Here is a 14,862-nt window from a genome sequence, read left to right as displayed (position 1 = left end):
GGAAAGGACTGAGCTCCTGTAACACTGCATGGCCTCAATGGGAACAGGGCAAATGGACCTAGGATACCTTCATTGCTCATACCTAGGCCTTCATTGCTCTGCACCAGGACCCCTAACTAAGGGGCTTTTGCTGAATGTGCTTGCCCAAATGAGTCAGCTAGTAAACTTCTCCTGACATATTGGATGATAATTCTGTTAATAAGCCTCCTTCTAGTAAACCCAGGTTGCTGGGTCATCCCTAGCAAAGGGGACTCTGACTTTCTCTCTCTCTGTTCCTCCTAATAGATGTGGGGGCTTCTCCCTCACTCATTTCCCGTGTTATTGGCTAAAACTGGAGCCAACTGGGGTTAGTCTAACTCGAGACAGAGACCTTAAGGAATATTCCGAAGCAGCTGCCGAAACTCCCTTTGTTTCAGGGAAATTCCCTGTTTTCTCTGGCCTGACTTGGACTGCTTAACCCCTCCCCCCCCCCCCCCCCCCCGCTGGTGGGAAAACACGGTGTCTGCTCCTCTGTTGGGGCTGATGAGCTCTAAAACCGGGAATCCTTTCTCTGCCTCTCTCCTGTTTCTGCACCAATGTGCGTGCAGCCTGCATGATTAGCCTCTAGACCATGCACCATGGCTCCTTCTCTCTTTGCTGTCAAGGAGCAAGAAGAGCACCCCCTGGACCTAACACCCCCCACTCCAGATTGTCCCACCTGTGTCTCAGGTAAACATTCAAAGTGGAGTGGGCCCAAGTAGAACGTAAATCAGTATTTGAACTAAGTTAAGTTTGTTGTTTTAATTAAGATAGACATGTCTTTGAAGTTACAGCAGTAAATGTGAAGCTTTTATTCTATCGAAGTTTACTGAAGGTTAAATAAGCTTGTGTTATTTGTTAAAATCTGTTAGCAAGAAGATGACTAAACTAATGGTTAATTGTCTGTCTCAAAGTTTCAATGGGTAATTGCTGAGATAGCTTTCAAAGTCTTTGGTAACCTGAAAGTTTTAAAGTTTTGGTTGGATGACAAATGGAATTAAATTATGGACATCTAGTTCTTAACCACTCAGGATAAAATGCTAAGTCATTGATTACTGAACATAGGTTTGTGCTTTTGACTTCTTACTGCAAAGAAACTAAGAATATTTAAATCTGTTGGTAAACATGTTTTGTGCTTAACTGATTGATAAATTTGCCATCTGAAGAATTCTGTTGTAACAGTTCACAATCAGTTAATACTTAGTCTTCAGTAGAGGTTAAGATATTTCTAAAAGTACAAAATTCTGCTGACTGTAAGACTGATAAAAATAAAGAAAACGACTCTGTGGAAAAGTAGAGGATATGTAAGAAAGATTTAAGGAATGGAAATGCATTTTTTTTGAAGGTTAAAAAAAAAAAAAAAAAAAGAAGGGTAATTTTGTCCTAAATGAGATGGTTGTTTGGAAGGAAATAACTTGGGACAAAACCTGAATGAAAAGGAAAGTTGTAAAAGGTTTGTGAAGGGAAGTCTTCAGAAAAGGAATTTTAACTGTGGTCAGGATGGACTAAGATTGAAATGAATGGGTTTTAAAGGTACATTGGTGTAAGACTGAAATTCTCTCTGTTCAAAAGGACAAAGTTTTCTTAGATTAATTGATCTGCTGTTAAGAAAATGTAAATGGTTTTCTCTTTGCCTGTCCAGAAAACCCAGTTTCTCTGTTTTGTTTTATCAGGTGTTTAACATCCCTAATTATATTTAGGCATGTGTTTTAAAACCTTCTAAGGTTTTAGCAATTGTTGACAAGATTTAAGTTGTAAATCTCTTTAACTCAGGCTTTTCCTTGGTATGCTAAGTTACTCATGAAGTACTGCTAAACCAATGATAAACCTTGGGTTACATTTGGGAACCCTTCTGGCGCCAATCCTAATCAAGGTGTAATAGGCTGATTCAAATGTCTACTAGGGTAAATTATAATTCAATTGGTCACCTAGCATCACAGTGGAGTTTCCTGTGTGTTACAATCTCATTGGTCACCTGTGCGTAGCCAGGCCCGACCGCATGGCCTTTGCCCTTAAAAGCTAGACTGTGAAACAGAAGGGTCGCCCTCTCTTGTAAGAGGTGCGGCCCCGGTTAGATTCTTGATGCTTGGCGTGAAATAAAGCTTTGCTTGACCTTCACTTTATATCAGTCTCGCTCCTTTAATCACGGACCCATTATTGGGGCATAACAGGACTAAATGAACTAAAAGATTATAGTGTTGTGTCTCTTAATGTTTTGTCTTATTTTAGACATTGCTGGTTCTCTAATGTTTGCTTTTCCAGACTAAGGAAACTTTTTCTTAAGTTATCTGTAACTTACAGAGATGTAAAAGTACTCATTTGTAAAGGAATTAAGGCATTCAACTTTTCTCTCTATCTGAACCCTCTGAAACCAAAAGGTCTCAGTAAATATTCTTTCTTCCATGGCAATCAGTCATTTGCATAAGTTCAGTAAGAATCTGTTCTCCTTATAACAGGACACAATTGGAAACACTGGTTATTTTACTAAGGCTTTGACTGGGATGTCATATTTGAAAAGACTCAGATATGACCAGACAGCTTAAAGGAACTAAGGTTGACTTTTTGAAACCTGGAGCCATAAAGCCCCTTGGAACTGTTGGCCTGATACCTTGCTTACAGAGTTCCCAGCAGCCTCACCAGGTGAGTAAAGAATGTCACTCCTTGGTAGGTGCAGAACCTCAGGAAGAGGCATTCGCCTAAATCAACAGGTATTACAGGCATGTCTGATGACAAGTATGTGGCTTGGCTTCTGGCCTGGAGAGTCTACGAAAAGTTCAACCTAGAGATTCCTTATAAGAGTTCCAGCAAAGCAGATTCTAAAAGATCTTTATGATCACACTCACTGTTCTTGCTGAGCTTATGTAAATAATTAGGCCAAGTTTGTTAAAACTGGACTTGTTTTTCAAATGACTTAGTCCTGATTTGGCTATCCCTGGAGATGAGGGTTATTTTAGAGAGAAAAATTATGTTTTAATAACCCACCTTTATGGGTGTTAAATCCTAAAGTTGATTGTTTTTAAATGTTTGTTTACCTAAGCTAGACAATTTGAGGTAAACTTCAGAAAAGTTGCACAATAGCTCATTTAGACGATCTTCTTGTTTTTTTTATTCTGTGGGGATAATAACAAGACCCCATGGCACATGATTAAACAACTAGATAATGGGATTGATTCCCTAACAATTGTATAACTTAACTATCACCTTGTGTGTGGCTGGAATAATGAAATTGCCTAAAAGCCAGCATACCACACTCCATAGGATTAACTATGGACTTATGGAGATAATGGATGAACCCACTTTCTATATGATTAAATTGGATTATGCATGGGGGACTCCCCTTATCTCTTGACAAGTTTTCTCCCACTTGCCAGTGATCCTCTGTATTCAGGATATTGTTAAGGCTGGCCTACTCAAAGGGCTTCTTAATGGTTTCAGCCCTTAGTCATATTTATCCTAGAAGCCACCTCTGTTGAGGTGCAATTGCAAACAAATGCTTTAGCTAAGCATAGAACAGCCCTCCTCATAAAAACGAGAGTCCCTGACTATAATGACTTCACATCAGGTCCAGATATGTCTTAGAAGCCAATGGATAATGGAGGTCAACTTATTAAATACTGGGCTACACTAACAGATATGCCCAAAATAATACTTAAAACTTGTCAAACTTTAAACCTAGTTACCCATATGCCTGAACCTGACCACTGTACTTCTTTCTCTATAGAGCAGAAACTGTTCAGTGGTTATTGATCTTGCTTACTCTCTTTGGCAAGATTTAAGATGCCCCTGTTATAAAAAACAAATGACAGTTGGTTTACTGATGACAATACTTTTCATAGAAAGAATAAGAAAAGCTAGGTATGCCACAGGGCTCACTAGCACTTTGCAATTGCCAAAGCCTTAAAAATAAACATTAACACTGACTCCAAATATGCCTTCCTGGTACTACATGCCCATGGAGCTATTTGGAAGGAAAGGGGATTACTGTCAAGCCATAACTCCCCAGTCAAATATGGGCCTAAGTTATAAAACCCTCCTTATCGCTATACTGAGGATGGCATAAGGCTCTACAAGATCCTTCTCTCTCTTTCAGTGATTGGTTAAGTTCCTGGTTTGAAGGAGGACTATGGCCAACAATTAAAAATCTCCTTTTTGGGCTTCTCATCCTTATCGCCTTATTAATCTTAATGTGTTGCTTTGTTCAATGTTTCTCTACTTGGTGCCGAGACTCCATTGCTGCAATGACTTCACCACGACAGATGATCCTTACCACGCATAAAGACACCTCTTCACTGTCAGCGCTGGATTCAGCTGCCTCTGTCTTTTGTAATGCCCCTACACGTTCCTCAACTGATCAATGTTGACCTGAGTAGGTAGGGACAGCTCTAGGCCCCTATTCAGCAGGAAGAAGTTACAGAAGATGAGACCTTCCACCTTCAACCACCTTAAAGATTTAAGGGTCAAAATTGTTCAGGGGGGAATGATGAGGGAGCAGGAGGCTGGCTGAGGACAAAGCAAAAGCTGGCACCTTGCACCCCCTCTCCACCTGCTCCCCTCCCCTCAGTACTATAGGTGACATTCCTCAGGCACCCCTGACTGCCATAAACGAGAAACAAATAGTTAACTTGCAGAGATCACAATCCTGCAAGGCAGGAGTCTCCCTTGGTTTACAAATGTCCTTGAGATTTACAACAAAGAAGTTACCTTATCAATAGCCCAATTTCCAGAGGCACATAACTCAGTTCCTCAAGCCCTAACATCACCCTCCCCTCCATAAAAACTGAAGGAGGCTGAGGTAGAAGGATAAGTAAATAAAGTTAAATTGCTTCTAAACCTAAATCTCACTAACAAGGACGCTTGATAGCAGGAATGCGACATTCCACCAGGAGACTCCCAATTGTCTTTATGTCAGTGCCTCATTAGAGGGAAAGCGGCCTTGGCTGGATAGTAACAAGGACTTCAATATCCTGACAGTCTTCTTTACCCTGATAGCCCTTCTGAACACCCCCTTTGTCCTCACCTACCTAACTCCTGTGTATATAACCAACCACTCCTCACATCCCCGGGGCAGCTGCATCTCTGCCTGCCCACGGGTCTTGTCCCCGTGCTTTAATAAACCACCTTTTTGCACCAGAGACGTCTTAAGAATTCTTTCTTAGCCGTCGGCTCCGAACCTCACTCCACCGAACCTGACCTAGGTTCTAGAACTTCATCAATTATGTAGCACTTACTGCTTTTAGGAGCCACTCAGTTTTTCTACTTTAGAAATTTCCTGCTCGTTTCTGCCATCCAATTTCTTTCTTTCTTTCTTTCTTTCTTTCTTTCTTTCTTTCTTTCTTTCTTTCTTTTTTTGGAAGGAAGAGGCATAGGATATTTATTTGTCATTTTTCACCTTATTATTTCACTTAAGCCCTTAAAATTTTAATTTCTGATCTCTCCTCTCTCTCTGTAGTTTCCTGTCCAAATCTTGTCTTCTTTGTGATGAGCTACTCCCATAACATCTAGATTCCCTAGTCCTTGCTCCCTGGAAAGGGGGGTTAGTCCTCCACTCTGACTGCTTTTCTTGCAAGTGTCTGTTCATACCACTTATGACTTTTCTTTCCTCTTCGTGAGAGAGAAAAAGGGAGCATAGCACTAACAGGTCTGTGGCTAAGTGCTGCGCCTGGACTGAGAAGCTGAGGCGAGAAGGCTGTAAATCTAGATCCAAGGACACTCTCATTCTGATTAATCTCTGTGCATTCCTGTGGAATGGTGTCCAGTATCTGGTTTGCTGAAATGTAAATTCTTCCTTGATATTCTAGAATTGCTGCTGGGTAGAGCCTGGCAGAAGGCGTCACATTCCCCACTACGTAAACCTTGAGGCTGGGGAACAGTTTTGTTCGGGAGCAAATTAATTAGAATTAGAATTTAATCTTTCTGTCTAAGACCAGGCTCTTTGCTCTCAGAAGGAAAGAGAACAAAGAGGTAAGCAACCACCAGATATCCATCTCTAAGACATTAGGATTTAGTACATGCCCTCTGGGGTTCCCAGTTAGTCAGAGGGTAAGTGTAAATGACTGCATGACTCTGATCATTCCTCTTATGGTTGCCAGCATTGCACTGGGAGGGAACCAGGGACATGCTCCAGGAGCAGGGATAACATTCACTCATCTCCACTTTCTGAGGCCCTCCTTGGGTTTCATCCTTCAGTTCTACATCTTACTGGGTATGAGATTTACTTCCCTGTGTTCCCAAGTCAAGTTTAGATGAAGTTATCAGTTGGCTATTAACAACATGGTGCCATAGCACACTGCTATGCAAAGTATAGAAGAGTTGTTAGGAGACTAAATCCTAAGAGTTCTTATCACAAGGAGAAAAGTGTTTTTTTCATCTTCCTATCTTTCTTCTTTTCTTGATATTTTATCTAAATGAGAAGATGGATGTTAGCCAAATCTATGGTGTTAATCATTCTATAATAATAAATGAAACCATCATGCTGTACACTTTAAACTTACACAGTGAAGTATATCAATTATTTCTCAGTAAAACTGGAAAAGCCAGTTGGCTCTTGGCATTATTTAATAAGTCCTGTGTATTGCTTATCAAAAACTCAGCTGGCTTACTTATGAGCTTCTAAGCATTGTTCCATTCGTGGCTGAAGAGTGGGATGCTGTAGTGGCTTTTCAACTCAGTACTGAATTACTAACCCGTCATCTGAATGTTTCAAGAACAGTGAGTCAATCTTTCAGAGAGACATTGGTTTTAGTGGATCTGAGTCCATTGATAGCCCTTAGGAGAAGGCATTGCAAAAAAACTTCACAGACAGAGACATTTCTGGACTTGTGAAAGTTTTCACTGTCTGTTTTATGTTTTGTTTTGTTTTTGTTTTTGTTTTTTTATTTTTGTTGTTGTTGTTTTTGTTTTTTAAAGTAGGATCCATGTCCAATGTGAAGCTTAAATTTATGACCCTGGGATTAAGAGTCAGATGTTCTGCTGACTGAACCAGCCAGGTGTCCCCGCTTTATGTTCTAACCTTGACGCAAACAACTTTCCTTTCCAACCATTATCAGATTCACCATGTGAATTCCTGCAATCTGAGTGGGAAGAGATTTATACCAGTCGTTCCAAAGTTTTAAGTTGACCAACCCTGCCACGAAAGTCAAGTCCCAGAATTTTTACCCTTAACCTGATTAACTTTTATTGCAGATCAAAAAGGTTTTACTTGTGGCAGGGAGAAAGCAGTGACTCTCTTTTGTGCTTGAGAGCAGTATAGTTTTTGACGTTGGAGAGAGGACCCACTACCTCCAGCAACAGAGCTGGGAGTGGTCAGGCATGAGTTGGGTGTACTAGTTGGATGTATTTAATGTCAACTAAATATGACCCAGAAGGAAGAGTAGCAGGTGCCAGTCTCAATTACAACCAGTAGCCGACAGAATTTCAGGCATCTTCTGGCCTCAAAAAGGACTGAAGGAAAATATTGAGTAGGGAGAATGGAGGGATGAAAAGTAGGAATGGAGCCAAAAGATGTTTTTCCTACCACTGCATTAGCACTTCACCTTAATTGTCCTCTTCTGGTTTGAAGAAGTGCAGGTTCTAGGTGTAAATGCAGAATTAATAACAACTGACCTGTTGAATCTTATGCTTATTTCCAGGGATGACTGGAGCCAAGGTGCAGACTCTTGCCAAATCACAATGAAATTAACTGACTTGGGATAAATATTCCCGTGTTGGGGTCTAAGAGAGATGTGGTAGGCAATCTCTACCCGTTTATTTGCTTTACTCTTAAAAAACAGATAGATGGTTTTGCATTTAGTTTCTCTTGTGTTCTCTTGGTTTCTCCTATTGCTTTTGCTCATGCAGCCTATTTTCCTGCTATGCAAGCAGAGGGCTATAAGCCCACTCCATTGGAGAAGACTGTGGCTCTCCTGAGCCCAAGGTCTCCTGCATGTATCTTAGTACTTCATGATTCAGATACAAAAGTACGTAAGTGTGATTTCCCATATGATGCAGGAAACACACTGCCATCTGCCTCTGAAGTCCTGGGCCTCTTTGATGTTTGCCTGTGCTTTCGTTTTCCTGCTTACTGGACTGTCATGAGTCATTTCATAAAGCATAATGGATGCTTTATGTTAGCTTTGTATTCACTCTGGCAATGATTCAGTAAAAAGTCTACGTATATTTGCAACTCATGTCTAGAGTAAATGTTAGGCTTAGCTGGACAAGGTCACAGTGGTCATTGGTAGTCAGCCTTTGAGAAACCCGAACTCTTGATTTTTCTCCTCTCCTCGTCTCTTCACACTGTTTCCCCACCCCCCAAACCCTCTTAGATATAGAATGCCTTCATATTTTTCTTGAACATTGTCCCATCAAAACCTTCTGTGGATTGCTCCAGGAAGCCTTCATAATGCTCCCCTACCCCACCCCCCCTTAAATAAAATTAGTTCTCAGTCCTCATTAGCATCAAGAACATGTTTTCACAGAACTGCTGTGACATGTCACATCTTATTAGATCCCCATTTCCCCTGATAGACTGTGGAATCTGTGAAGACAGCAATCTTGCCTTATTCATTTGCATGAATTCCACCAAATCTTAGCACAGTCTCTTACAGGAGCAGGTACTCATTAAACGCATGATCAAAGACATCAATGAATCAACAAATTAGCTCTTTAGAGAGAAAGGAGTTCTTTCACTTTGAAGAGTTATTGAGGGCTGACTGACCCACGACGAATCTCCCAGATGCATTTGCATTCCCAGTGTAACAGGTAGATAAAACCATAAGCTAAAGTAATGCTATTTTAATCAGGGCATGTCAGACACTGCCAGACTATAGGAGAGTCAAGTAATCAGGTGTTTGCAAATATTCATAAATGGGGCCCTGGGGACTTTCACGGAAACTTAAAATGATATCATGTGGATTACTGTGACCATGAAACAACTTTGGAAACTGGAAAGGTCAGTGAACACTCACTTGTTTAAGCTGGGGTCAATTTTACCCCAAATAAAACCTCAATTTTATTTTTATTGAGGTCATTCCTAGTATGGCACCAGTGTCCCCTGTGGTCAGTTTGCTGTCACCAATAGTTACACAACTGTGAGCCATGTTGTGTGTGTGAGACCTTTGTTTCCTTATTTGTAAAATAGGAAGCTGGATTCTATGATCTCTAGAATGCACGTCAAGTAAATATTTCATATAAGCATGAATAAATCAATCATCCAAATATACTTGACTATGAAGGACAGTGCTTTATGTGAAATTAGTGAGATCAATCACCTTTCACTCTTTTGGCAAAGGGAAGGGAGGAGCTGTGGCACAGAGGATTCATAAGTCACCTTTGAACTGGAAAATACATGTGTGATTATAACAGATTTTCAGTTGTCAATTTATTTTGTGCGAAACAATATTACATCAGATTTGCTCCTCTTTGGGATACACTGCAGCAACTGACCTTAGTATTTTTTTCTGATATCATCTAATTGTCTGACTGCCCATTTGGCTGAGGCAGAGACTACCATGGCATGTTAACAACCATCATCATTAAGTCTATGAAGTAGTCAAGTGACCATTTATTTCTATCTCTGTGGTGTTAAAAACAGGAGCATATATGTAAGTAAGTTGAATATTCATCAAAGAAGATTTGCTGATGCCTGAAAGTTAAGTCCATTTGCTTGAAGTATCATGAGAGGAAGCTAAGAGCTTGCCCATAGATCTCACTAAAATGAAATCTTTGCTTTGGACACTTCTGGTCTAGGATCTAGTTAGATTTTCAAATATAGAATCTTGGTCTGAAGTGTCATTGGGTTGATGAGTTCTAACTTGTGCCAAAGAATATCCCAAGAGTGTGATACCTAAAAGCCCCCAAAAGCTCACAAGAGAATGGTAGATAAAAGTAGACTATCAGTTTATGATTTTATTATTAGGTATTAATTTCCATAGACAGGCTCCCTAGAGAATATCTACATATTGGTGTGTGGGATGCCATGTACTAGTTTGAAGCTGCTTGGTGGGTATGGAAATGGGTACAGAATTTGTGACTAAAATTTGAATATTTAGTGGCATCTGGCTAAGCTGCCATAAGCATGATACACCAGAGTTCCTTACCCCATGTAACGCATTTGAATATGAACTTTCCCACTTAGCCTTTTTTTTTTTTTTAACAATTTTATTTATTTACTTGACAGGGAGAGAGCATGAGCAGGGTGGGGGCAGAGGCAGAGGGAGAAGCAGGATCTCCTCTGAGCAGGGAGCCAGATGCCTGGCTCAATCCCAGGACCCTGAGATCATGGAGATGCTTTATTGACTGAGCCACCCAAGTGCCCCTAGGCTTTGCTTTCAGAGCTCCCCTCTTTCCTCCTTCCCCCCATCTTCCTTCCTTCCTTCCCTCCTTCCTTCCTTCCTTCCTTCCTTCTCTTGTGGTTGCATTACTGGCAAACTCCTCTACCAATGCACTTACTCTGTCTTTAGATAAGGAATTAATTGAATCTTATTTCTGTTCAATGTCAGGATAGATCTTTCAAAAGTGACTTCGTATATTTTTGTTCTTAAATAAGGAATTAATTGAATCTTATTTCTGTTCAATGTCAGGATAGATCTTTCAAAAGTGACTTCGTATATTTTTGTTCTTAATTATTTTCCCCTCATGGGCAATCCTAATTTCCTTTTATTTCAAATATTTTATTTTTTAGAGGGAAGGGGTTGTGGAGGTAACAGCGAGGCATCTTAATGTTATTCCCGTGAACTGCCTGTAAAATATAAGGTGACAGTTTCTACTCAGTAAACACTATAATGATTCAATGGGTAATCCTGAGATGCAGTGATGTTCCTCAAGTTCTTTTTAATTTAAAAAAAAATTTATTTATTTATTTGAGGTGGGGGAGAGAGGGAGAGGGAGAGGTGGGAGAGGAGATAGGAAGGGCAGACGGAGAGAGAGAGAGAGAATCCTAAGCAGACTCTCTGTTGAGTGCAGAGCCTGACTCCGGCTGGATCCCCCGACCCCGAGATCATGATCTGAGCCCAAACCCAGAGTCAAATGCTTAACCAGCTACACCACTGAGATGCAGTTCTTGAAAGGCTGTTTTTGCCTCAGCAAATCAATTAATTAACAATAAGGCTTTCAGGAGCAAACTGTTGTGGGAGATTCTGTTCTGAATGGGTAGAAGAGTTCGTAAATGGGGATATCTGAAGCTTACACTGGCACGGGAGACACAATGGTGGGAGCAGGATACTAATGGTTGAGTTTTGATTTTCTGCCATGATTTTGAGTTGGGAGAGGAAAGGCATTCAAAGAGACTGGACATCAGGACAACCAGCCTCTTTGTACGTGAATATACTGCCACCCATTGGTCTTTTCTTGTCACTGGCCAGGTTGAGAAGCCTGATTCTGTGGATTCTTAATATGGCCGGGATCTAGACTCATTCTAGTTATGACTCCTTGGGTTGAGAGCTTAGCAGACTTCTTAATGTGTGTGTGTGTGTGTGTGTGTGTGTGTGTGTGTGTGTGTGTGTGTATCTTTCCCCTGCTGGGGTGGGAGTTAAGTAAGTCGGATACTAGTGCCAACAATGAAACTGACTTTCTCTGGGACCCTGGACAAGTTCTTACTGTTTTGGGTGGTGGTTTCCTCGTTTGCAAAACAGTCAAAAAATTGATCATGATAACCAAATATTTATTGAGCTTAGAAAATGGCATTTGTTAAATACTTTGGATGTATTATGTTACTGGAACCAAATAATCATATCCACTTACAAATGAGGAAACTGGCAAAGAAAGCAAGCAAATGATTTGATAAATGACAGAGGTGGGGTTTGATCTAAGGACGATCTGATTTAAAAACACATACCCTCAGTCTTGATGTTAAATGTTTTTTAAAAGAATTCTTCCAGCTTGTTTTTTTCAATATCTTCTTTTCTTAATGAATTAATTATAATGATAGCTAACATTTATTGGCAACTTGTTACTTGACAGAAAATGTGCTAAGGTTTTTACCCGAGTTCTCTCATTAAATCATTGTTATAATCCTATAAAGCAGATACGGTTATTATTCCCATTATATAGGACAGGTCACTATGGCTTACATTAGTTGATTCCTGAATTCCTAATAGTTTCCAGTGGCCCACTTTTAGTTTTTCTTCCTGATTCCCTGACACTAATGTGCCATAGGGCTTTTATTTGTAGCACTTGAAAATGTATATGTTAGCAAGTTCTTTTTTTTGGACAAATGCTTGCACTGGATGGCATAAGGAGGGGGAATACAGAGCTTATTCCAATATAGATCCGTCCCTGAAGAAGACTTCTATCTGGTACAGAAAAGTGCCTTGTCATACGGTTTAGTATGTGTACCTGCTATGTCTGGCGTGGGGGGGCTTGTCCAGCTAGAATACCAAGGAGTCCAGTACCTGGGGAGAGAGATGACACCAGTCTGGGCACAGGGTAAGCTTCCTGGCAAAGGTCACAGTAAACTGACCCTTTAAGGACTGGCACCCTGAGTAGCTCTGAGCTCAGCTTTGTGCAGCTTGGAACATAAGCTTCATGGAACCTCCTGGAAGCCACCTGAATCACACCTATTGTGTCCAAGCATCTATTCCTCTTCCTAACTGCATTGACGATTTCTGCTTTCCATATACCAATATGACTGATGCTTCTCACACTCCCTCAGGTCTCGGGATGATCTGTGATTCCACCAAATAGACATATAGCTATTCTTACTGCTTTAGAATATGTCTTTTTTTTCCTCCAGAATATTATCAAAAAGGTAGAATTAAGGGTTGGCGAGGCTATGGAGAAAGAAGAACTCTAGTACACCTTTTTTGGGAATGGAAATTGGTGTAGTCACTCTGGAAAGCAGTATGGAGGTTCCTCAAAAATCAAAAATAGAAATACCACACAATCCATACAACCCAGCAGTTCTATTTCTGGGTATTTATCCAAAGAGAATGAAAACACCAATCTGAAAAGATACATATACCCTATGTTTATTGCAGCGCTGTTTATAACAGCAGAAATATGGAAGAAACCTAAGTGTTTAACAGTAGATGAATGGATAAAGGGAAAAAAGAATGGAATATTACTCAGCCATAAAAAAGAATGAAATCTTGCCATATGTGACGACATGGATGGACCTTGAGGGCATTATGCTGAGTGCCATAAGTTAGGATTAAATAGTACTCAAACATCCATGATTGTACAAATATTACCTCCTTCCATGTACCATGGCTGCTCTGTTCATGGGTCCATTGTGCTGGCATTGAGGTGACTGAGGACACAGGCTGCCTGACATTTTGTCTACCTGGTCAGTGATGTCTGCACCAGGTGATATTGTTGGCATTGATGTAAGACAAGAAGAACTGCATCCATTGGACACAATCTATCCATGTGCTTTCCCCCTAGGGCTCTTTGTCTCTGCTTTCCCAATCTTGCATCTTCCAGGTACCTGAACAACCCACCAGGCCATTTGCATCGTCTCAGAAGTCCAAGTATATTTTTAACTCAGGCCACTTCCATTTGTAGTAGAATCTAGTGTTGTCACCTCTTTGATTGTTGATGCTGGTAATTTGTTTCTTTTCTTTTTCTCTGATCAGTCTGATAAGTGTATTGATTTTATTGATCTTCTCAAAGAACCTGGTTTTGATTCCATTGCTTTTAAAAAAGTGTTTTTTGTTTTTGTTTTTTTTACTTAATTGGTTTCCAATCTGACTTTCATTGTTTCTTTTCTTCTGTGTATTAGTTTACTGTGGCTACTGTAACAGATTACTAAAAAGTGGGCCTAAATCAAGAGGGCAGCAGGGTTATGCTTCCTCTAGAGATTCTTGGCAGTGGGAGGGGCATGGAATTTTTTCCCTGCTTCTTCCAGCTTTGCCAGAATTCCTTGGCTTGGGGAACACTCCACTCCAATCTCTGCCTCTGTCTTCACATTGCCTTTTCCTCTCCCTCTCTGGTCTTCTCTACATCTCTTCCTCTTACAAGAATAATTTATTGCATTTGGGTCCCACCCAGATACCTAGAAAACCTCTTCATCTCAGATCTTCGATTTAATTATATCAGTGAAACCCATTAAGCCAAATCAAGAAATGTTCACGGGTTCCAGGGATCAGGATCTGAACCCTTTGGGCTTCACATTGTGCTTGTGTGGGTTTTATTTTCACTTCCTTTTCTGGTTTTTCTTGGGTAGAAGCTGAAGTCACTGATCAAAGACTTTTTATCTTGTTCTCTGTTCGTTGTACTAGAAATTTCCCATAAATGGAGCTTTATGTTTTTCCTATTAAATTTGATATGTCATGTTTTCATTCTGTTAAAAATAATTTCTATATTTATTTAATTTTTTTTTACTTATAGGTTATTTGGAAGTATTTTATTTATTTTTCAAATATTTGGGAATTTTCCAAAGATCTGTCTGTTACTGTTTTCTAATTCAATTACATTGAGGTCAAGAGAATATACTTTCTATGACTTGAATATTTTTAAATTTGAGACTTTTTATAATGGTATATCACGGTAAATATTCTTTTTATTTATTAATTATTTTATTAACATATAATGTATTATTTGTCCCAGGGGTACAGGTCTGTGAATCATCAGGCTTACACATTTCACAGCACTTACCGTATGACACCCCCTCCCCAACGTCCATAACCCAACCACCCTCGCCATACTCCCCTCCCCCCAGCAACCCTCAGTTTGTTTTGTGAGATTAAGAGTCTCTTATGGTTTGTCTCCCTCCCAACCCCATCTTGTTTCATTTTTTCCTTCCCTACCCTCCAAACTCCTCACTCTGCATCTCAAATTCCTCATATCACGGAGATCATATGATAATTGTCTTTCTCTGATTGACTTACTTTGCTCAGCATAATACCCTCTAGTTCCATCCACATCATT

The sequence above is a fragment of the Martes martes genome, assembly GCF_963455335.1.
Source record: "Martes martes genome assembly, chromosome: 10".
Lineage (NCBI taxonomy): Eukaryota > Metazoa > Chordata > Mammalia > Carnivora > Mustelidae > Martes > Martes martes.
The sequence above is the reverse complement of the archived record's forward strand: the minus strand, read 5'-3'. Positions refer to the sequence as shown.